The sequence below is a fragment of the Thunnus maccoyii genome, chromosome 16 (genome assembly GCF_910596095.1).
Source record: "Thunnus maccoyii chromosome 16, fThuMac1.1, whole genome shotgun sequence".
In the NCBI taxonomy this organism is placed as follows: Eukaryota; Metazoa; Chordata; class Actinopteri; order Scombriformes; family Scombridae; genus Thunnus; species Thunnus maccoyii.
Genome location: NC_056548.1, coordinates 17822611 through 17845437, shown reverse-complemented (window position 1 = coordinate 17845437; position 22827 = coordinate 17822611). Strand labels below are relative to the sequence as shown.

General features: G+C 41.4%; 1 long non-coding RNA gene across 3 annotated transcripts in view; it reads left to right on the top strand.

The window, feature by feature from the left end:
• The window catches only part of LOC121881503, a 56534-nt gene that overhangs the window by 10057 nt on the left and 23650 nt on the right, over window positions 1-22827 (top strand). The window lies entirely within an intron of this gene.

Below are 22827 nucleotides of genomic sequence, written 5' to 3'. Positions count from 1 at the left end.
AATAACTGTTATTAGCCTCTCTCCTCAGCCTGCAATTTCTCGTTTAACTGGGGCGATTCAAACGAAACCTTTGCGAGCGTCTAATAATCAACCTCTCTGGAACCAGGGGTAATCCCTATGAAGGGGTCCGTATAGTGGAGAGGGGTAATGGATGCAATCGCCTGAGTGCCTTTGCCTCCGCTCCTTTCATTATGGGTCCTGATGTTGTTTTTGTTGTTGATGCTGCTGTTGTTTTTACTCAGTTTCTCTAAACCCATTTGAGGGAAGAAATATTTGCCTTGAGCAAGGGAAATGGATCAGATTTATACATACAAATAAGATGATCATTAGGTTTGCGTAACTAATGGCTTCATTTAGGCCATAATCTTCCATCTCTCTAATAGGCTATGCAGTCAGTAGGATGTGTGTATGTGTCTGTGTGAGGCAGACAGGTTTAATGACTCCGGTGCAGTCAGACATTTTGTGCATTGGCTGATTAAAAACCATGTCATTTCAACAGGAAGGGGATAAAGAGAGGGCTTTGTGAATAGAAGTATTTTAAAAATCCAATATTGGAGATGGTGACGGCTGGATGTTTGAAAGAACCTGCAGTTAAAATCCAATTATGCACAAAATACAGCACAAAATGGTTTTGAATGCACCTATTGGATACATTATTTCACTTTGTGACGAAAAGAGATATCCTAATTCACTTTTGAGAGAAAGTACAATGTAGACAAGGCAATCCTATTATGTATCCCTAGATTTCCCTGCTTTGCATCTTCCAATGACAAAGTCCATCACTGCAGCTGAGGAAGAGCAAACATTCAGACTGTCCCTAACAGCAAAGTTATAAGCAGGGACGCTCAAACTGTTCTGGCTGGTGGAGGCTTCAAAACGTGCATGTCAGTGTGACATAAAAACACAAATAGACGTATGCTTTCACCACTACCTGTATCTTAATAATTATATAGCTTGAGTGGCTGGCATCCTCTGCGCACTCAGGAGACTGCAAGCCTCAGTCCACATGCTCTGTGTGGCTTATGTTCCATATTGTAGGCTGGCTTGTTTAGCTGTCATCATGCTGTGACCTGCCAGCCACTGTGAAATGAGCTCCTGGATATTAAAGAGGCTATCTCTTCATCTGTACTTAACCATAGTGGAGTGACACATCACATGGCCCTGGGCCCTGTAAAGGAGAGGGGCAATAACATGTAGGATGGAAAATGTTGAAATGGGCAAGGCTGTGCTCTGTGGTCAGTCATATGACTGAAAGAACAACATTTCCACTAATATTCTTTATCATCAACCCAACAACAAGCTATTAAATCACCTGAAGTATTGCACAATGTTTATCCAAGGCTTTGATGGTCTACAAATGGCTTCACGTGTTCATTTAGCACTTTTACTGCATCTAAAAGTTAAACCTGCGCTTAGCCATGGCCCCTTTCTGCACATAGGAGTTGCGGTTGTGCTCCATAAAGTACGCACATGATAGTAAATGACCTGGTTCACTATTAACTATTATCCACTTAATGTCCTTCCTGGCTTGCCACATGTGGAGCTTTGGCTGAGCGCTGGCCTCTGGGGCTGCCTGGGGCTCGTTCAGGGCCATGGCTTTTCAAAGCCCACACTGCCATCTGCTAGACCAGCGGCTCTGCTTCCCTTATCAGGCTGACGTGGCCGCAGCTGGGACAGCAGAGGCCTGCGACTGTCCCACACCCAGGTGTTTACCACAGCTTCATGCATATGGATTCAGAGATTGCTATAGATCTCTGATAACATATGTGGGAGCTGACACACAACTAATAAAAGCTCTGCTATGTGGACACTATTACTAAATGCTGTTTGTGCACAAGGAGGAGTTTCCTTATTGATTTTCTTCATATTATGGATATATCTCATTTGACACTCTTGTGTGTGAGGCAGTATTGATCAATGATATCAGCTGATGTTTTTTGAAGAACTGCTGGAGTGGAAGCCTCAGCCCATCAGTCCTGCCCACCTTAAAGCCGCTCAACTTAGCATGACTGGCTTCTAATGAGTGGTCCCTCCTCTCATCACACAATCCTCAGTCCCTCCCTCCCGCATTCATCAATTCTCATTAGGGAAAATCATCATGTGGAATACCAACTTTTGGCCAATATTCATCACTGTCAGCCCTCATCCGTAGCAGCGCAATGACAGACGCAGGATCTGGGAGTGCCTAAGTAGCACTGACTTAGCTCTTTTATTCCCTAATCTCACCCTCTGTGCTTGTGGAGCCCAAGCAACTCTCTGCAGTGCATGCTCCCTGACAGCAATTACTTTATGCAAAAAGAGTGGAGGAGTTTGGTGAGTGGCGTGAGTGAGAATAAGTCTCCTCTGAACTCTGGCTGTTGGCAGGCTGCAGCATTCCAATAGGACCGGCTCACTTCCCATGGGCACTAAAGGGCAGAGAGGAGGGAGGGGAGGCGGCAGTGGACAGCTTTGTAGCACTGTGACAGGGGTTTTGTTGTGACAGCACTTATCTGTACGCATCGTTCATATACTGCTGAAGTGAAATTATTACATAATTACATAGATTCATTGTTATTGTACTTATACTGAGTGGTGATCCCTCAAAAAACAATACAGATTTTGCTTTATTTAGTACATTTTGCAATATTTTGGGTTCCATATACCCGTTAAGAACGTATGTACGTCACAGACAGATTGCCTTCGCCAGCAGTGTGTTCCCCCTCCTGTAAAAATAGCTTGTGTGTGTCGTTCTCATAACGGCAGCGAGATCAATACATTCATTCCCATTTTAGCTGCTCTGCCCCTTTGCCCACCCACGCCCAAGAATAGGACAGCTTGCAAAACCCAGCCGCCATGTCAGCTAATCACAGCCCTATTGCTTCAGTCATTCGTGCCCCATCGTTGGCCCACACCGGCTGCCTGCCCAGCACAGCTAGAGATTTTACCCAGAGGTCAGTGGGATGGCCAGCCTGTCTCAGTCCAAACTCCCCTCCTGCCAGGTGGATCAGAGGGAGGCTAGCGGTTCGCCTCTCTGCTGAGAAAATGAGATCACACCGCCTCAATAGGGGGGCTGCCTTTGGAAGACCTTCATTCCAGGTTACAAGATAATAGTGGAAAACCATTTGCATCAACTAAGGAAACATTATAATAAATCAGACACCATGATAAATTATCTTAATGCTTGGCACTAACAGGTATTAACGGACTCTCAATTATTGTCATTTAGCAACAGCTACAGGGCTAAAGAAGGCTTCAGTGTTTTGTTATGAAAATGTAAATTAGTGACCAATCTCAGCTGCTCCAGAGATAAAAAATCTTTGAATTCAGGCACCTTTGCAAATACAAAATTGATTCAAATTGATTTCTGACATTACAAAATGTCAGAAAACCTTAAAAGACAACAATAAAAATGATCATCTTTATTGTTTCAAATGTATAAATTTGCCTTTGGCATCACAGTAAATCACAATACATACAATAATACACAACACAACATGTACAGTACAGACAACAATAACAGACATAGTTTCAGTGTGAATGGTGTTGAGCAAAGTTATTGTATTTGGTATGGAAGATACAATTTGTCGGGGTTTTTGTTTTACCCGCGTTTTATATATACATTCCAGTTATTTCTGTTCTTTCCCAATAATTTTACTGGCCATGTTTGTAATTCTGGACAGTCTATTTTTGTTCTTACCCTCCAGGTGCCCATACCATGTACACATATTAAAAGTTAAAACACTTTCAACAAGACAGTTTGTTAACAGTTTGTAAAATGTTTTTACTTATATTGGATGAATCCAATTTCCTGATTAGATACAAGCGCCGCATTGCTTTTTTTAAAAATGTATTCTGTGTTGGCAGTAAAACTTAAAGTGCAATCAAAAAAGGTTCGCTAATATTTAAAGTCCTCTACTGCTTCAACAGGCTGATCATTAATCAAAACCAGTGAAAAATAATGACAGGCACTGTGGTAACCAGCTCCTTAGTCTTACTTTTGTTAAAAAAGGGTACTGTCTTCACACTACTTAGTAAGCTCACCGATATGGTGGAAATATGCAGACTGATTAACTGTGTCCCCGTCTGCATAAGACCGACTAGTACCAGGTCATCAGCATATTTATACAATTGGCAGGTTGAATTCATAATTTGCATTTCATTAGTGTATAGGGAAAACTAAACAGGTGAGAGCATACAGCCTTGAGGTGCTCCTGTAGTCAGGGTAACTGTATCAGAGGTAATATCACTGCACCTCACTCTCTGTGGTCGATCTGTGAGGAACTCTTTAATCCGCTGTATCATGTGGCTGTTGGTGTTAATGTCACAAAGCCTTTTAATCGGAGTATATTTCTGCATAAAATTAAAAGCTGAACTTAAATCTATAAAAAATCTGGCATAACTCTTATTCTGCTGTAGATGTTTACTAACAGTATTCATCGGTGTCTATGTTGCGTCTCCAGTACCTCGACCCTTCTTGTATGCAAACTGAAATGGGTCAAACCCTTCTTCAGCCGCACTCTTCTCAATCTCTCGCAGACTCCTCCTCTTGGACCACTTTTCTTTATTTTTGTTCTTGGTGTTTTTGACTTGAGCTTGAAGCGTCAACATCTTATCTCTCGTATAGGTAAATGTGGCGTCATGTCCACTGGTTGAGACGCCACTCGCTAAAAAAGGCAGCAACATGATGTAAATCGTAATCCAAACATTGTGAAGTGCCATATTCAAAAGCTGATTGCTCCGTTATTTTCAAGAGGTTAGACACATCGACTAGGCAAGATTAAAAGATTACATTAAAAGCTTAAGATTAAAAATATACAAACAAACAAACCGCTGACGTTAGGCACTGGGTCAGCAGTCGCACCCTGTAAGTATTATAGTGTAAAGTAGTAGCTCTGTAAAACACACTAATTCAATGAAGCTCATGTTAATATACAGTCAATTGTTTCCACATTATATCATTTTACTTTGTGACTGGCAATAGTATTTAATGTAGCAATATGTGGCCTCTGTGTACTTCTGTAAGTTGCCTTATTTTTCCTTTAAATTACCCTGTAAAACCATTTGCCACGTCTGTTTAAATAGAAGATAATATGTTCATAGATAAATAGATACATGAAAAGAAAAACTTGAAGAATTGTATGACATGATATATGCATCTCATCTCTAAGACCGTTAAATCTTTAACGAATACACACACATATACACACACACACACACACACACACACACACACACACACACACACACACACACACACACAAACACACACAGACACACTATGCAGATGCAGATTGCATTGGGGAACCTTGGAGGGCAACATATGATGGCCTGAGGCGGTGTCTCTGTGGTTGAGGCATCAGTCACTTCCCTCAGGGCTGTCAATGAAAATATAAACAAACAGCATTCCCACTCTGCAGGGAAGCATTCAAGAACATAATTCAACAAATATGCAACATAAAATGTTAACAATAATAAAACTGGTACTTTAATATTGGTTTAAGTTGGACATTGCTCACACAATGGCTCTCAAAAACATGGGGTGGGGTGGAAAAGTGTTGCAAGCGGCTAAAATTGGGACAGAAGCTCAATGGATGTATTTAATATTTTAAAGTTTAATGTCTTAAAGATTTAAGAGTGAAAGAGAAACAAGAGTTCTCTCATGCTAGCCAAGCCTATGAAGATCTATTTAATCTGGTAGCAAGACAACATGTAAAACACAAGATGGACAGATCTGCAGAAAACAAAAACAGGTGATGCTCATAGCTAAAATATTAAGGAGCTCATCTTTTGCTTTTGGATGCACTGTGAGTATCGTGTCTAAAGAAGGTGGAAAAAGTGTGTGTTTTACCCAAAACGTTTATGGATGATTTTATTGGTTTAGTAAGGTTAGATGAGATGATCAATACTACTCTGTTATATGTAAATATGTAAATATGCAGCTACAGTACAGCCAGCAGCCTGTTAGCTTAGCTTGGAGTCCTGTTGTCAAAGTGAGGTTAACAGGCAGCCGTCAGAGATCCTCAGAAGTCACTGCGCTGGCTAAGAATAGTCCAACACCTAACCCCCTGTAAAAATGTTGAACCAATCCTATAAATTCTGAGCCAGTCTGCTATTCCTCTGACGTCTTACTGAGATGAGTAAGGAAACATCTCTGAATGGGGGCTGCAAGCTGACAACAGTATGTTTCCATCATAGCCTGTCATAACAGCCAATCCAGTACACCACACACACAGAAACACAAATACGTGCGCTGTACATACGCTGTACATACATAACGATCTGACACAATCTTACACGTATCTCAGAGAATGTATCAACGTGCAGGCACATACTGTAGATACGCACATATACACACACTTACACCTGACCCAAGTCCTTCATCTCTCAGTGATATAGAGCACCTGAACTTTTTTCTAGGCATGATAGATGGATGGCAGAATATCCCTGAGGGACTGGTGATTAAACAGGAAGTAGAGAGAGTCACTGAGCGGACCAGGAGCTGGTTGACCCCTCCTTCTCAGCAGCTCACTGATCTGCTGCTACAGAGACTACAAGAGAGAAGGGAAAGAATGAAAGGGAGCCATAGATTATCAATAAAGTCAATACGGCATTGTGTTACATGTGCCCTCTGACCTAAGCAGGGTTACTAGCTCTGATATCCTTATTGTGATATCTGCACATAGGATCCAACAGGACTATTGGAGGAGACGGTTTTATTGCATCTGTATTCAACAGCTACTGTAGATGTTTCGTGCTTATTAGAGGTTTTTTAAGTTCAATAATGTTCTGATTCGAGTGATTGAGAATGATTAACTAGCTTACCACTGAACCGTATCACATGCTGATCATGTGATACCCTAATTTCTGTTTCAAGTCTCAAATGAGATGTGTATGTGTGTGTTCATAAGTGCTTGATTTTTGTTTTATTTTGATATATTTCATTTGATGTGTCATTTATATGATGCTCTCATATTGCTATGCAGATTATTCAAAAATGATCTTGCAGTCACTTTATCAAAGCATTATCTCCTCATACCTAATTATCATTCTAGTCACAGTCAATGGAAAGCTTGTTTCAACATATACCATATCACCAGTGCTCCTATACAGTAATGCCACTGAGCTGAAATCTGTCTTAGACCTGCTACTTTAATTCATCTCCAGCATTCCATGTTTAATTTTTAGCCTTGGCTGCCCACAGGGACTTTAACCCTTTCTGCTGTCTCATTTTAATCGGATGCTTTTTTGTTAAATGTTTAACTTAAATTGGGAGCCTCATAAATATTCCAAATCACTCGTCCTGTGTTTGATGAGGAAATGAGCCTCGTACCCGCCGTGATTCCCCAGGCAGGCGGGCAGGCAGGAGAAAAAAAAAAAAAAAAAAGCCTACAACTTAACTCTCGGAACCAGACCTGTGCGCCGCTCTGACAGCCTACATTAGCAAGCAGCAAATTGTTTTAACAATGTGAGGGCGGCCTTTGTGTCGAGATAATGATGATATCTCTTTTTCTGTGGCGCTACATGCTACTGAGGTAATCATAAAGGTCTCTACAGTCATCACTGCCTGAGAGCACCTTTTATGGTCTAAAGGGACAACAGCTTGTGCTGAATATGAATCTCACTCCTCTTACATAGATTCTACATGTAACATTTCAGTTGATGTTGTAGCATGTTCTCAGGCAAATTTTGACATCTGTTGAAGTGAATTAGAAAAAGAAATGACAGTGATATTGATACAGTTTTCTAAGACTAACACTAGTGCACAGATATAGTTAATATTGTAGCTCCCCAGCAAAGGTCAAGCAGCTCTGACCTTTGAGTTAGTCAGATAGGCCAGGGCCTGTTTCAGAGTTTCTCTCTCTTTCTGTCTGTCTTTCCCTCCCATGGCTCTGTGGTCATTAATCTTCCACACAGGTGCTGAGGACTCCTGACCCTCTGCTCCACTTCCTCCATTAGCACCATGACAGCTCGACTGTAAGGTTCATATACCCAACCGTATTTTCCACCCCTCTTTCTCCCACAACACTTCAACTGGTCTGGGAACTGAAAATCCACTGTGTCCCCTTCACTCCCCAAAAGTTCAATTACATTTGTTTGAGTGCCGCTTTATCATCCAGTCACAGCATTACAGTAAGCGATTTGGATGCAAAAAACTGAATATTTTTGTCTCAATTTATGTAAAGTTATAGTTCAACAACTGTGTCAATACAAATCATGGAAATATAGGGTGTGAAAAAAGAGGGGGGAATAATGCTGATATATTCAATACTTTTTTGTATATGTAATACATTTGCAGTAGAATATATCTAAATCATAGCCAGGACTCATACAGTGATGTTGTATTTCCTTTTGTCCAAAGTGACTTACAGTAAGTGCAGTCAGCCACCTCAGGAACAAGAGCCAGATATCACAAAAAAATAAAAAATATGGAAAAATAACATTTACTTATGCCTAAGTGAAGGTTTTAGCATATTAAACAGTTTCTTGAGCATAAATATAGAAGCAAAATGTACCTTAAGTATCTTAAGTACTCATTATGTGTCACAATGGATCCTGTCAGTGTTGTATTATTATTATAAATGATGACATTATTGGGTTATTATTACTGATGCATACTGTAAATGTATTAGAAGCATTTTAATATTCTGGCTGGTCGAGGTAAAGCTAATTTGAAATATACTGTTTATTTTAACAGTGCTTTGTATTCCATAAAATGATAAAATGATTCATATTAAACATAAAATCTTAATCTGTAAATTAAGAAGTAACAGCTGCCAAATCAATGTAGTGGAATAAAAAGTACAATATTATTTTGTAAAATGTAGTGAAGCATAAAGTAGCAGAAAAGGGAAATACTCAGATAAATACAAGTCAACTCAAGTGCAATACTTCAGTAAATACTTGACATTCTACTGAGTCTGTTTCAAACAAACAACTGGTAGCAGCTGTACTTTATTGTACCAGTTTAATGATAATGTGACAAGACCATGACAAAATTTGTCAACTCGAGAACAATATTCCCGCTCTCTTTTTTGTGGAGTCTCTTGTTTTCATCAGTGCGTCTCTGGATATGTCCCAGTCAGAGTTGTGAATCTGTGCCATGTTCTGGGGTCACAACCCCGCTTCTGTGGCCGCCTGCCGCACGGAGCTTCAGTTTCACAGCAGAGGAAGCCCCCCCACACAACAGCTGGACCGACTCGCAGACATTTACACATTCTCACATCACACCCAGACATAACCCTACACTAACACATGCAGGCAGTTGTCTAACATATGCAGCATCTCTGTGCATCCTCTCGCAGGCCACCATACGCCCAGGCCTAAGGCAAAGGAAATCACAAATGTCAGTCAGGATGGGGGAAAGGTTACAGGGAAGCCAAGAGCTCGATACTATTAATTTGCTCCCTGGGGTTCAAGAAATCAACCAGCAGAGTGATCTGACTCCGCTAACTCATGAGATATATCCAAAATACCAGCTCCTCCGGCAATCTGCAGTCATGTATGATAAAGAACTTTGACAAAGATCATCTTCATGACATTGATAGTCAGACTGAGCACAGAGAGGTGGATTACGGCCCCTCCTTTTTATTGATTGTCTGAGTTGATATAATAAATATCTATTAGTGTTATTATTACATCAGTGGACCTCAAACTTTTTCTGCTGTGATCACTTTTTGGAGCAATAAAAAAATATTTCCCATTCCCCAGTAAACCGATATTTGGGAATAAAAAGCCAAGTTAAATGTGTTTTCATTTAAATAACATTATCAAGAACATGAGCTGCATGTGTCTTTTGACTATTACATGAGTTACTTAGTTAGAGACTTTGTAGACACAACAAGGCTCTACCTGTAGACTAAATTAGTTTCACTGACAGCTAAACACATTTAGTAAATATCTACGTCTATCTTATACTTCACATGTTTTGCTATCTGATTTTAATCTTGCTAAACTGAATTTTAATAGGCTTTTGCTGGCATGAGAGAACTATGTGTTTGTTTATTGTTCCCATATCGATCAGATTAGGTTCATCTGACCTCTGCAGTGCCTTTACTGTATTATTTTATGGTTACATCACTACATCATTAAAAGTAAATGATCAAATTTACAAACAGTCCACAGTATAATTTCATGAACTGCTACACAGACTGGACAGAAATGCACAAATAATTTTAAAATAATGAATCTGATGTACTCCTGCATACATATGTAAAGAGAGCTGCAACGATTAATCGAGTAATCAGTTAGTTGATCAACAGACAGTTAATTGGTGACTCAATCAACTCAAACTAATCAGTTAATCATTTAGTCGTTTTTCAAGCAAAACCACCCATCATTTGATGGTTCCAGGTTCTTAAAATTGAGATTACATGGTTGCAAATTAAATATTTTGAGGTTTTGATGGACAAGACAGGACATATCAGGATATCACTTTGTGCTCTAAGATATTGTGATCAGCATTTTTCATTGTTTTCTGATATTTTATAGACCAAACGATTAATCGATGATTCAAGAAAATGATCAACAGATTAATTGACAATAAAAATAATCATCGGTTGCATATTTAATGTAAATAATATACATAAAATATAAATATAAAAAAGCAAAACATAAAATATACAAAAATGTAAAGGATTTGTTGTGTGAAACAGTGATATGAATACTTCTACAGTCCATGGTGAGTGTCCTTTTGGGCGTGGGTGTGGTGTATGAGGTGTGTGCATATTCCTGGTGGTCCCGTCCAGACGGTGTGTCTGACTTTCAACATGTCTCTCCTCCCCATCTCACCGAGGTCACCTCGTTGGTATCGCAAGCGCAGCAGTCACATTGTGCTTCAATGCAGACAGATTGCTTATAATAACCGTTAGAGACCTTTCATTTTTCCTTGTCAGCAATTTGCAGGATAATTTTGGCACCCTTTAAGGATTCAACTCCCCTAATAAGAGGATAAAAATAAACAAGCTAGTTGTTGAAGCACTATATTGGGATGGCATAATCCTATTTACAAGTCTGAACGCACTCTGGCCAATAAAATCAAACCCCAGCAACATTGTTATATGTGGCAATTTTCACCATTTCTAAAACAAGAAATGACTGAGTGCTAGGCTTTTAGACTGCCAGGATTTACTAAATGGATGAAACGTCACTTTCCAAATTTCATTACTAAAGACCTACACCGAAAAATGCTCAGTCAATTCATGTACCATAACAAATATTAGGTACATTTATTTTTGGTGCAGCCATTGACCACTTTGATAACAGATTACATTATAAGTCTATTTTAATTTACTATATAGCTGTTTAGAAACAAGTTTCAAATTGTGCAGAAGTGGAGCGTATTGATTCCCGCAGTGAGATGCAGACGTGCTGGAGCTTTACTGTTAGCCCTCTCCATCCACAGTGTCACCACAGATCTGACAACGTCTTGACAACCACATCACATACAGTACTGGCTGCTGGCAACACAATTCATTTGTCCTGTTAGTTTGATTTCCATTAAAAGTAGAAGGAAAATGTGGTTTGGCTATGAAAGCTAGATACTCAAAAACATTAAGCGGAACTGAGAGATTAGGTAAATTAATCGAGTGATGAAAAGTTTTGAGAAGAGAATGGTACAAAAAAAAAAAAGGTGATGTATGAAAACAGAATACAGAGTATTGTAGGGTGAGATAGAAAGAGTCGGGTGAATTAATCAACAGAGGCTGAAGGACAGAGGTTGAAGGAGTAAACTGATGTTGGTTCTGCCTTGAGTGAGACGGACATTTAAAAACATAGCAAGAGATCAATACACTACACACTCTCTCTGTTGATAAGATCTATCCATTACTGTCTTCAAACTTGAACACATTTCATTCTGCTTTCTGATTAAAATAACTCATTGCTCAATCAAACATATCAACACCCTTTTACAGAAAGTGTTGTCACCAGTGGAGCAATATTGTGACAACTCTTCTTTACGGGCATGAATTATAATATCAACAGAATATATACACTATATATTAACAATATGCAAGGATAACCTATAAAATGGTGACTCAAAAATAGAGTTCATTCAGGGGCACTGAGCAAGAAAAAAAAGTGACATTAATTCTGGGCCTCTATTTATCCCATTTCCTATACTCTCTTTATGTATCTAATATTTCTAATTTACCACCGTCCAGGAAAAGTGACACAAGAAGCCATAAATTCCCTTCTAATTCCAAATAATTCCGATTACATGGACGAGTAGTTTTCAATCAGAAAGATAATCTGGATGATAGATGGTGGGATAATTGGCTGTCTCTGCCACGTAAATATTGTGTCGTTCTATTAATCTTGCCGAATGAAGTGTCAAGCTGTCACTCATTCGTCAAACTGAATTAGGAAATATAACGAATAAATAAATGCATACGGGTGGCAGTGAATGTGTGTGTTTGCGTGGATGCGAGTTTGTGTCTGTGTGAGAGGGAGGAAGAGATAAGATGAGAGCAGGCGGCTGCAGTGGCCCTGAGTCAAAGTAGGAGACGGGAATGGGAGACTTAGAGAGATGAGTGTGTTTTTTTAAAAAAGTGAATGAAAGACAGAGAAAGAGAGCAAAACATAGAAATGTGATGCATATAGACGGAGACAGTACTCTCATTTCTACCTCCCCCTTCAGCGGGTATAAAATCATCTGGAGTATTATACATTTTAAAACATCACTACAATACCCCATACTTAATCTTGCCAAAGACATTTTTATCAGGGCGGATACCCTCAGAATTACATTGTCTTTTCTGTCCCAGGGTCCATATCTGTCACATGTCAAAGGCAGCTCCACTCGCTGAATATTTTACCCAACCATCAGCTGAGATTGTTTTTAGCCTCACAGGGAAATAAACTCATTTAATTTTGGGAAAACACAGTAATATAAGAAATATTTACTTGAGAAATGAAAGCAAAATATGTGAAAAAAAACATATTGGCACATATTACAATTAGTATGTAAGAGGACATATTTTTTACATCATTCCAGAGGTGATAAATATCTTATCTACTCTTTAACCCGTAGGACAGGAAGATAAAAAAAAATCAAGCAGTGACAACCTCTTAATTTAATTTATAAAGATCATAATTAACGACCTGCAGGCTGCAGGAGACCCCATTTCAGACTGGAGACAGAAAGGGCTTCCGCCATAAGAATAAAAATGAAGTTTTCATTGATTTCTGAATTAAATCTCAAATATCAGTAATTTCACAGAAAAGGTCAACTCTAATGGAGTTCCTCCCTGTTTTTTAATATCTCATATTTCTCTTGAAGGAGCCTACCTGGTGTGACGTGGGCTCGCTAATTGTGGCCGGTTAATTAATGAAACCGTCAGGTGTTTGCAAAGGCAAACAAAGAGCCGGGCTCTCTTAAATCATCCGTGCCCTTCGACATGGTTATTATCCGGTGGCAGGTGAACCCCAGCCTTGACGCATGACAGATTAGATCTTCTCAGAGGATGGGCTGTCCATTTATCTGCCTGATAAACTCAGAGCCTCTCTCCATTTTCAATCATCAGAAAGGAAATGAGATTAACAATCTAATGATGCCAGCACCCCCCCCCCCAACACATACACACACATGCACACACAAAACAATACTCATAAGAAAATGTCCATTTATCGCAGCTTTGATTATGAGCAAAGGAAAAGGCATTTTCAGTGATATATGATCAAATTATTATTTATGATATATCAGAAAACAGGGAGCTTTTTTTATTTGATGCAGGAATCCCATTCTCTCAGTTTCCATTCTCCCTGCTCTGCTGTGCCCCTGTTAAATCACACAGCGCAGTGCATGGGTTCACACTGTTCTAGAGAGGTCCGGGCCTGTCATTTCACAGCTCCCATACCTCAGACCTAAATTTACAGTGCAAGGCTTGTGTGTCCCGCTGTACACCCCTTGTGGGTCAGCCCCTCCCCTGCTGTCCCTGACACGCATAGCAAGCATCCTGGCCCTCGTAAAGCTGACATCTTCACTAAACTATGCTAACAAGGCCGTAGTGATTTGTATATGCACAGCCTGGTGGCACGAGGTGTTGGGGGTTGGGGCGGCACAGAAGAAGAGGCGCAACCTAAGGCGGGGCGAGGCGGGGTGAGAGGGTGGGGGGTGGGAGGGGGGATCACTGGTGGAATCCGCTCAAGTGGTGAGGGGCAGCTAATCAAAGCACCGTCACATGCAAAGGTTGTAGTGTACACAGACAAACATATACGCACCAACAAAAACACATATCCGAGGGTTCACATGGTGTAAGGTGACAGAACAGGGTCCGGTGAGCGGGCCGTGGAACATTTCAGCTCTGTGATTCCTCTCCGGCGCTGGGATTTATAGACTTCAGACTGAATGGCTGGTGCAGGTGCAGAGCACAGACAACTGCTCTGCTCTGCCGATGCAATATATTACTGAGCAACAAACATCAGCCGGGGTGTCAACACGAACAACTCTTATTATTTAAGGCTGTGTCTTTTAAAGGTGATGAGCTTGAATGGCTGCAATCAAGTTTGGGGGTTTGTATGTTGTTCATATTATTTATGAGAACTGAGGGCTTGATGAAGTGAAATCATTTGTTATTGTTATTCACCTCATATAGATCAAGATGAACTACAGAGCGACTTGTATATTCTGAAACATTGCTTCATTTTATGTATAGATTCACTGTTTACAACCCTGTTTTATTTTTAAAGCTGCAAAAAAACAAATAGACACCTACAGCCGCGTACATTAGTTGATCAGTGGAAGTCTCTGTTTGTCATGCCTCTGCTCGTGTCTATTAATACCTGTAGTTGTGGGCTGGAGGACAGGGACCTGTCCACTGCTCACTTGCTGGTGATTGAAGGCCCGGCATGCTCTTTTACTGCCCGACAGGTGAGGCTTATTTGAGGGCATTGATGAGAGCAGCAGCCCAGTCGTGACCCAGCCGCTGCTAATTTGAGAGACTCACAGTTAAAATTATATTACGCTTCATTAAAACGCACTTCTTTTTTATCTGTGTAGGAATGACATTCAGGAGGTGATTGGTTAATAAGATCATTCTGCTGAAACATCCTCAACTTCGAAGTGGGTGTATAGAGTGTTAGTGGCAAACCTCGGTTGAGCAAAGACGCCTGGAAGGCTTGAGGTAATTTGGAAAAGAACAAATTTGCATAAACTTGTCATTATACCATATTTTAGAGCAGAATCAGTAAGTTGCATTTTGCTTCATATTCAATAACCTATTAATTTAAAATGAAAAACTACTTCTTGTGTACACCAAAGTAGCATGCTTTTCTCTATAGCACCTCCACGGTAGTTGTGGAAATGCTAAACTTTGGTGCAATTGCAGACTACACATTCATTCTGATGTATGTAGTACTGTATGTAATGGAGAAGTACTGAACTTAAGTTCACATTTGAGGTATTTACTGTACGTGAGTATTTTTTTGTGAGCTTTTCACAGTGTGATTTAGGTCCAGTGCAGTTTTTATGATATTTTATGCTCGTAAAGTATATTTATTTATTGTAAACCAACTGCGAAACAGTTGGAAGATTAGTATATGGTACATATATACAATTAGTTCCCACTGTTCCTCTGATCAGACTGGCAGCCATATAGTCACAGCTTGTTCCTTTTAACCGTTACTACCACGGTACTTACAGTCTTGGCAGGAAGAGAAAGGGAGGCCACCATAACAGATGTTTTGCAGATTCACAACAGTGAACAGAGATGAACTTTGCAGGTACAAGACTTCTGTCCTATGCACCTTCCTATAGTCACATATCATTCATAAATCAAACTGTGATTCCATCACTTATCAGATATATTGTTTTCGTGAAGCCAAACCGCCATAATGTGACACAAGTGACAGTTGAATGAATGTCATGTCAAGGTCAAAAGAGGCATGTCACATGTCAGCACACTGCAAAGTATTATAGTCATTTGATATAGTACTAAGAAAAAAAAGATTTTTAAATAAGTCTGGCGGTATAGAAGAGTGGAGATTATTTCACTTGTGTCTAATACATATCAACCTTTTTAGGGATGATCTTTCTATTCTATTGTTATAATGTTCTCATCTGCTTTCTACTGTAGCAAGATTTTGATCTTATCTCTTAAAAATACCAGAAACCTTTGCTTCAGATATCTATTCCTTTTATTCTCTTCATTCTTTTATGAAACATAAACAACATTTTAAGACTTAAGATAACTTATGTAACCATGTTCTTTTCACCTCACTGTCTCTCCAACTGTAAGTCTCTCTTTTTCTGTCCGTCTCCCTCTGGGGTCAGCGAGTAGTGAGTCAGTAGAAGTGAATGAGAGAGTGCCTGATCTCCTGTGAGCGAGGCTGTCAGCGTGGCTCTGAGTGGGCTGTGTGGAGCTTCTGTCAGAGGGTGTCAAATTTCCCCAGTCCACACTGTGGCCCTCTGTCCTGCTCGTGGCTGGGTCTCAATGGGCCCTTTGATGGGCCACCCGAGGCCTTTCATCGTGCACCTTGCCAGGGTGCACGGGGCCTGGGGGGGGGCTCGCGCTGCACAACACCTGGCAGGTATGCAAAACCACGTGCCTGAGCCAAAACAAAAGCCACTCTGTGAAGCGTTTATTGGAAATTAATTTCCTCTCCCTCATCTTTTTGCATTCATAAAACGCAGGACGGAAAAGAACAGGATGATATGGGGCAGCGCTCAAACGGGCAGGAGGTAGAACTGGCAGTAGTTCATAAAGGAAATCACAGGACTCATTGGCTAAGAGTCAGATTAATATCCGATACACCCAATTTAGGTTGTGAAAATTTTTCACATATTAAAAAAATGAAGCTTATTTGTGTGGTCGTGTGCCATGTGATCATTAATGTCTCAGCACAGGAGAGATAATGGAATGTTATATGGAAATAAAACAATTAGCACTGAAGTTGAGAGGTTATCATTTGGGAGCACAAAAATATACATCCGTTTTAAACCACATAATACTAGGAGTGCAGTGTAAATTGGACAGTTCTATCTGTCTCAGGTCTTATCTTACTTGGCCCCCTTCTGTTCCCATACACCTGCCCCTGCCTTCCTCGGCCTGTACTTCCCTTCCTCTCCTTTGCCCCTGCCCCATATACTGTAGGCCCATCCCTGAGATCATCCTCTTCCTCCCTTATCTGCAGTTCAAAGCCTGTTGACTGAATTATCTCCAGACTGTAAGAGAGAAAGGAAACAACTGTCGGCAGCCCTCAGTCAGCCGGAGAGAAACTCTTCTCCGACAGCTGGTTGGTTAACTGGTCTTTACTGCCTAATCCCAAGGTGGAGGGATGGTAGCGGAGAGAAAGCGCAGTGTAAGGACACATCAACGTCTGTGCATGGAGCTCTCCACAGACAAATGGGTTCAGTGTTTCCTCTCGGAGAGAGCAGTGTCATGAGATAGTGGATGTTCGTAGCAAGAGCGGAAGCCGAGGTCTCAGGTTTGAGTGGCCACAGAGAGTGCTTGACTGAGGTGTTGAGAGGAAAGGTGTGGTGGCCAAACCCACAGGAGGACAGAGGGCAGATTTAACTGCTGCGCTGAGGGGGAAGAAAGAGCAAGCGCTGCACTACAGGATGAGTGGAGCCTTTTGAACCCAGAACACCTGTGTTCTCTGATCAAAGGCAATGTCTGTGTGCCATATTGTTTCCATAATCGCAGTTCCTTAAGAGACTCTAACCTCAATTAAGTAAGACGTTTACAAAGAAATATCTTTTCATTCTCATGGTAGTTGTATCTCCACTGATTCACAGTTAGTGCCTGTCTTGGAGGTCCATTTACAAAATTTCTACAGTGTCATAGATCCAAAACGAGACAGTTAAAACCCCATATTTTTAAATATCCTTTTTTCAGTGATTTTACACTGATCTTGCTAGTAGCTCTTATGATTTCAGCTTCAGTTTGAAGGTTTTAAACTCTGCTTTGGGGGTAGTCTTGTTCAAAATGGGCATGTTTAGTGTTGTAGTGGCATTTCACAGTGTTACCACACTGGTCTTGTGCTTCCCTTGGGTGGCTTATTTCTCCGTCCACTCATTCTTCAACATATGATTTTCACTGCTGACCTTTCTTTTCTTTGCACTGGCTTGTTCCGAAAATGCTATTTCACTTTTTCAAACTGAGCTCCTGTCTCTGACAATGAACTTGCTCACTGCAGGCTGAAAGATGACAGGCGGGGTGATGAGATACCGATGTTGCTCAGAAGTGGACTACTGAGTATGTGGGTTCTAGGATGTAATTGGGTAAATGTTTTAGACACTTGAATTGTGCTGCTCCAGTTCTTTGAGGAAACTAGACGAACATTTCGTGCTGCTGTTCTGTAACAACATTACTGTATTAACTTGATATACAATAACTACAAGTTTTTGATTGTTTAGTTGTCCTACAAGTATCAATGAACTTTCAGTTCCTATTTTATCTGCCGTAAATATCATTTTGGACTGCATAATTCCTGTACCATGTAAATATTACCAACTGTTGGCCTGAATTGTATTAATATACATTTGATTCCCCACACATTTGCACTGACGACATCAGCATGGCCAGTCAGCATAAACGTTTTACCACCATATGGCTCGACCCTTAACTACAGTATGGGCTGTTAGATACAATTGATTTAAAGAAGCCCAAGTCCTGCACATCCACATAGATCTCCCCTCTGGCCCCCTCGTCTGTCTTGGCTCTCTGGCACACAAGGTCATCCCCTAGCCAGTCACGACACTCCAATTAAGGCGACTGATGGACGCAGCTAATTGGTAGGATTTATAACCTCCTTTTATTATGCTTTATGAGGAAGGCAAGTGGAGGGCATTACCATTTATAGGCCCCAGGCTCCATGCTGGATCACTGTCATCCACTACTGTCCAGCCTGACTACTGAATAACCGCAGCAGCCTGTGTTGCAGGAGCTGGGGAGTCTAAGGGTAACAGTGTCCCCTCACCCTTTGCTGTTTTGGATTTTGATATTTGAAAGGAAAAATGTCGTACAAACAGAGGAAAAAGAGGAAGACATAACTGAAGTGATAGGAAGGTTAAAATAGAGAGTGAAAAGGAAGGACAGAGTTAAACGTAGGGTGAGGCATAGAGGGAGGCTCCACGGGGCAAGGAGGCAGGAGAAGGCAGGCAGGGCTCCCATAATGAGTGTGTGGTTATTGATTGTATTGTCAGGGTGGCTGACCAGGGTCCCGTGTGCTATGGGCCCCAGTCCATCTGTGGACAATGCAGTCAGTTACACCTCACTGCTCCGTCTAATAAAGAACAGGCAGATTGATGTCACCAGTATGGTTGAACTCTACCTAACACTCACCAGCACCACTCAGCACATACACACACACACACACACACAGGCACACGTGTACAGTAGGACAGTTGTGAAGCAGTGAAATCATTTCTATTTTCTCCTCAGTGAAGAGAAATTACAGGAACTACGGTTTACGATTAATAACAAGCTTAAAATATATAATGTAGGGTGGCAGCAAATGATTATTTTCATTATCAATTCATTTGACAATATTCTTTTTAATCAATTGATTAATCATTTAGTCTATAAAATGTCATAGAATAGTCTAAAAATTGCATAATTTTTAGATGTGATTAACTGATTTGTCAATTTACAATGATATAAACCAGAGAAAGGCATAAAATCCTCACATTTGAGAAACTGGAATCAGTGAATGTTTGGCATCTTTGTGTAATAAATGGTCTAAATTGTTGATTCATTTTCTCTTGATCATTTCAGCACTGATTTAACACTAAGCAGCGTTTGAAAAAAAATATGGATAATATGGATAATGGACGTTATGGATAATGGACACACACACACACACTATTGCATTTGGTTTGTATAGATAAACAACAGGAAAGTTTACTCTGTCACATATCTGTATGTTCATCTACTGTGGTAACACTATAGTTCATAACAGCAACACATATCTGCCAGGAATCATTCAACAACATATGACATTATCCGGTATTCTCAACTGAACTGACTGACTGACAGCGTATAACGTCAGGACCCACATATAAATGGTGGAACAAGTGCTGTCATAATGAAGGCTCTGTGTTGTTCTGCTGGTTTAAGTTGGCTCCTTTAGGAGGAAGTCAGCGCCTCCACCTGAACATTTAGCTGCACCCGAGCCCCATAGCCTCGGTGGCAGCAGCACAAGCGATTACTCCTGCGCAGCCAGCCAAAACACAAAAATCAATAAACAATCTCAACGTTTCTGAGGGCCTTTCGTCTGACTTAATAAATGTCTCAATCCACTGTTATGACTTCATTTTGCTTTAACGTCTTCTTCATGTGCATCTTTTGCCGATCAATTAGAGAATGGAGTGCCCCTTCTGTCACGACACCTGCCCTCCATCCGCTGCTGCAACACACACACACAGACACACACACATCTCATGCCCAAGCACAAGGTGAACAGCTATTTTAATCCTTGAAATCAGATACTTTTTGAAAGCACTCTCTTAAATGGCTTATTAGAGGCCAAGCCATCCACTCCTTTCAGGATATTTTTTATCTCATGTTCTTGTGATGGATAATTTTATCTTGTCTCAATTTGAAAAGAATGATTCTTCTCATCAGTATGTTAGCCAGTCTTGCACAGTATATTGCTCACAGAGAAATCCCATGGAGCAGTGTGGCTCTTGGGTCCAGCCGGGTAACAAGACATATATGTAGTCTAAGTGTGCAAGAGAGGCACCATTTCCAGGCTGTCAGTGGCGGTGACGACCACAGCATCTTTCTCTCAGGCTGCTCCTGCTGTCACAGGCCCTAATCCTGGTGCTGCAGGGATGACAGGTGAGCGGTGCCAGAGCCCTTGGTCTGTGACTGGAAGCTCCGGGAGAATTTCACGCGCATCCCTCCCTTGTCTCCCATCGATTCTGCCACTTCCCATTATTGTCAATCAGAGCGGCACCGTCTCCACGGGAGGAGCTGTGCGGCAGGCGATTGCCAGGGCAGCGGGGTGCGGAGAGTAGCATGCTGCGCGCCTGCCAGCCACTACACCAGCATGGGGCCACCAGGGGCCCCTCTCAAGAGGCTATCCGGGCAGGATGCCACAACTAAAACTGAGACCTTTTGCTTTACAACACATAGTGCACATGGCTGAGAAGCACAAAGGGGTGAAACCTCTGGAGCAGCTTTGTGTCGACATTAGGAGCAGCTGAGGCCCTCGCTGCAAACATAGTTTCACAGGGCTGTCAGCGGGAAAGCATTGCTGCTCTCTCAGACGTGACCGCCTTGTTAGAAAAATGACATAATAACAATGACAGGAATAATGGAACTGAAGTGAAGCACTGTTGTGCAGGTTAAAGAGGGTTTTGGCTCTCTTGGGCCCGGTCCATAAGTGCGCTCTCAGCACGGCCACATCCTCTGGTGGCTCCTGACCCAGAGTGGGCTGTCAGCGTGGTGCTGTGCAGGCGTTCTGGTCAGGTAAGGCAACCATGCGGCGGCTATAAGCCCTGGAGATTGATGGGAGTGGTGCCCTCCCTCCCTGCGCTGTAAAAGATTATCCGCTCACCCGCTGGAAACAAAGCTGTGATGGAAATTCGTCTCGCATCATCAGCAACAAAATATCTACACGGCGAAGCGGGAGTCTCTCATTTTTCATGGGCTATATATTAAATAAAAAAGGGCATTAAAGAAAAAGGGAAGGGGGTGGTCTGAGTGATAGCACTAGTTAGTATTTTTTTTTAAATGGGCCACTTGAATCAGGGAGATTATAAGGTTTTTATTGGCTGTCAGGAAACACAACTTTCTGCGTACTTCACCCGCTGAAGCTCGTAACGCTCTGATTAGAATGCCAGCAGAAATGAAAAGGGATGGTGCTGGTGTAAGACACAGGAGAAGCAGCAGCACAGGCACAGATGCCCTGGAATCTGCTCTCCCTCAAATACACAAGGGGGACCAACATGCGCAACAATAAAGCAAAGAGTGAATGAACAGGCTGCACACGAGCTTCAGACAAAATTTATACACCAAGTTTCACAGTCAGGTCTGGTGTCAGGATCCAGTTATGCTGTAGGAGACTGAGCCGTGCCTGTTCTGAACCTGATACATGAGACACATCAAGTAGAGTGTTATCTCTCACTAAGTGAATATTGCATTCAGCTGATATGTGATATTTGAATTTCCCATTAGGCGGGGGAATATGTGTCTGAATGAAAAAGCTCAGTGATGCTTGCTCATTTCACAGCAAGCAGTGAATGGAAACCTTGCTTCACAGTTGCAGTGTGTCATAGTGGTGATAAAGATGAAGTGATGGAGGGGGACTCCTGAGGGGGGTGACTGGTAAGAAAACTGACTGCTGTTATTCACAGGGTCACCTACACAGGGTCTTACAAGTCAGTTTAAAGACTAACTATTATTCACTAGAAACTCAACCAACTCAACTTGATGACTGTGATCTTCTCCAGTGGTTTAGGAGTGTTTTAAAAGGCAGCATGGATACCTCATGACTGAAGCATCAGAGTGAAAACGGTCATTATATCGACTTGGAGAGACTCCAGTCTTTTCACGTCTGTCAGTTTGTTCAAACTCAGCTTTCAATTTCCCATAGTGGAGAGAGAGTAAGAGAAGGTAACATCAAACTCCCAAACATGACAGAGCTTGCTCTTTCTGACGAGAGGAAGCCATTGATTTTTCCTCCATTTCACCATCAATCTGGTGGAGAAGAGGTGGCTGTGGGTGCTCAGACAGCTGATGATGTGATTTGTAACCGTGGACCACCGGTGAGCGGAGAGAATTGCTCTGACTCTATGGCAAGTGACTACCACCGTCTTCAGCATTCAGCCGCAAGATTAACAGTGGGGGATCTACTGATAATCTCCACTGGCTGAGGGAGTATTTTCTCTGTCAACCACACTGC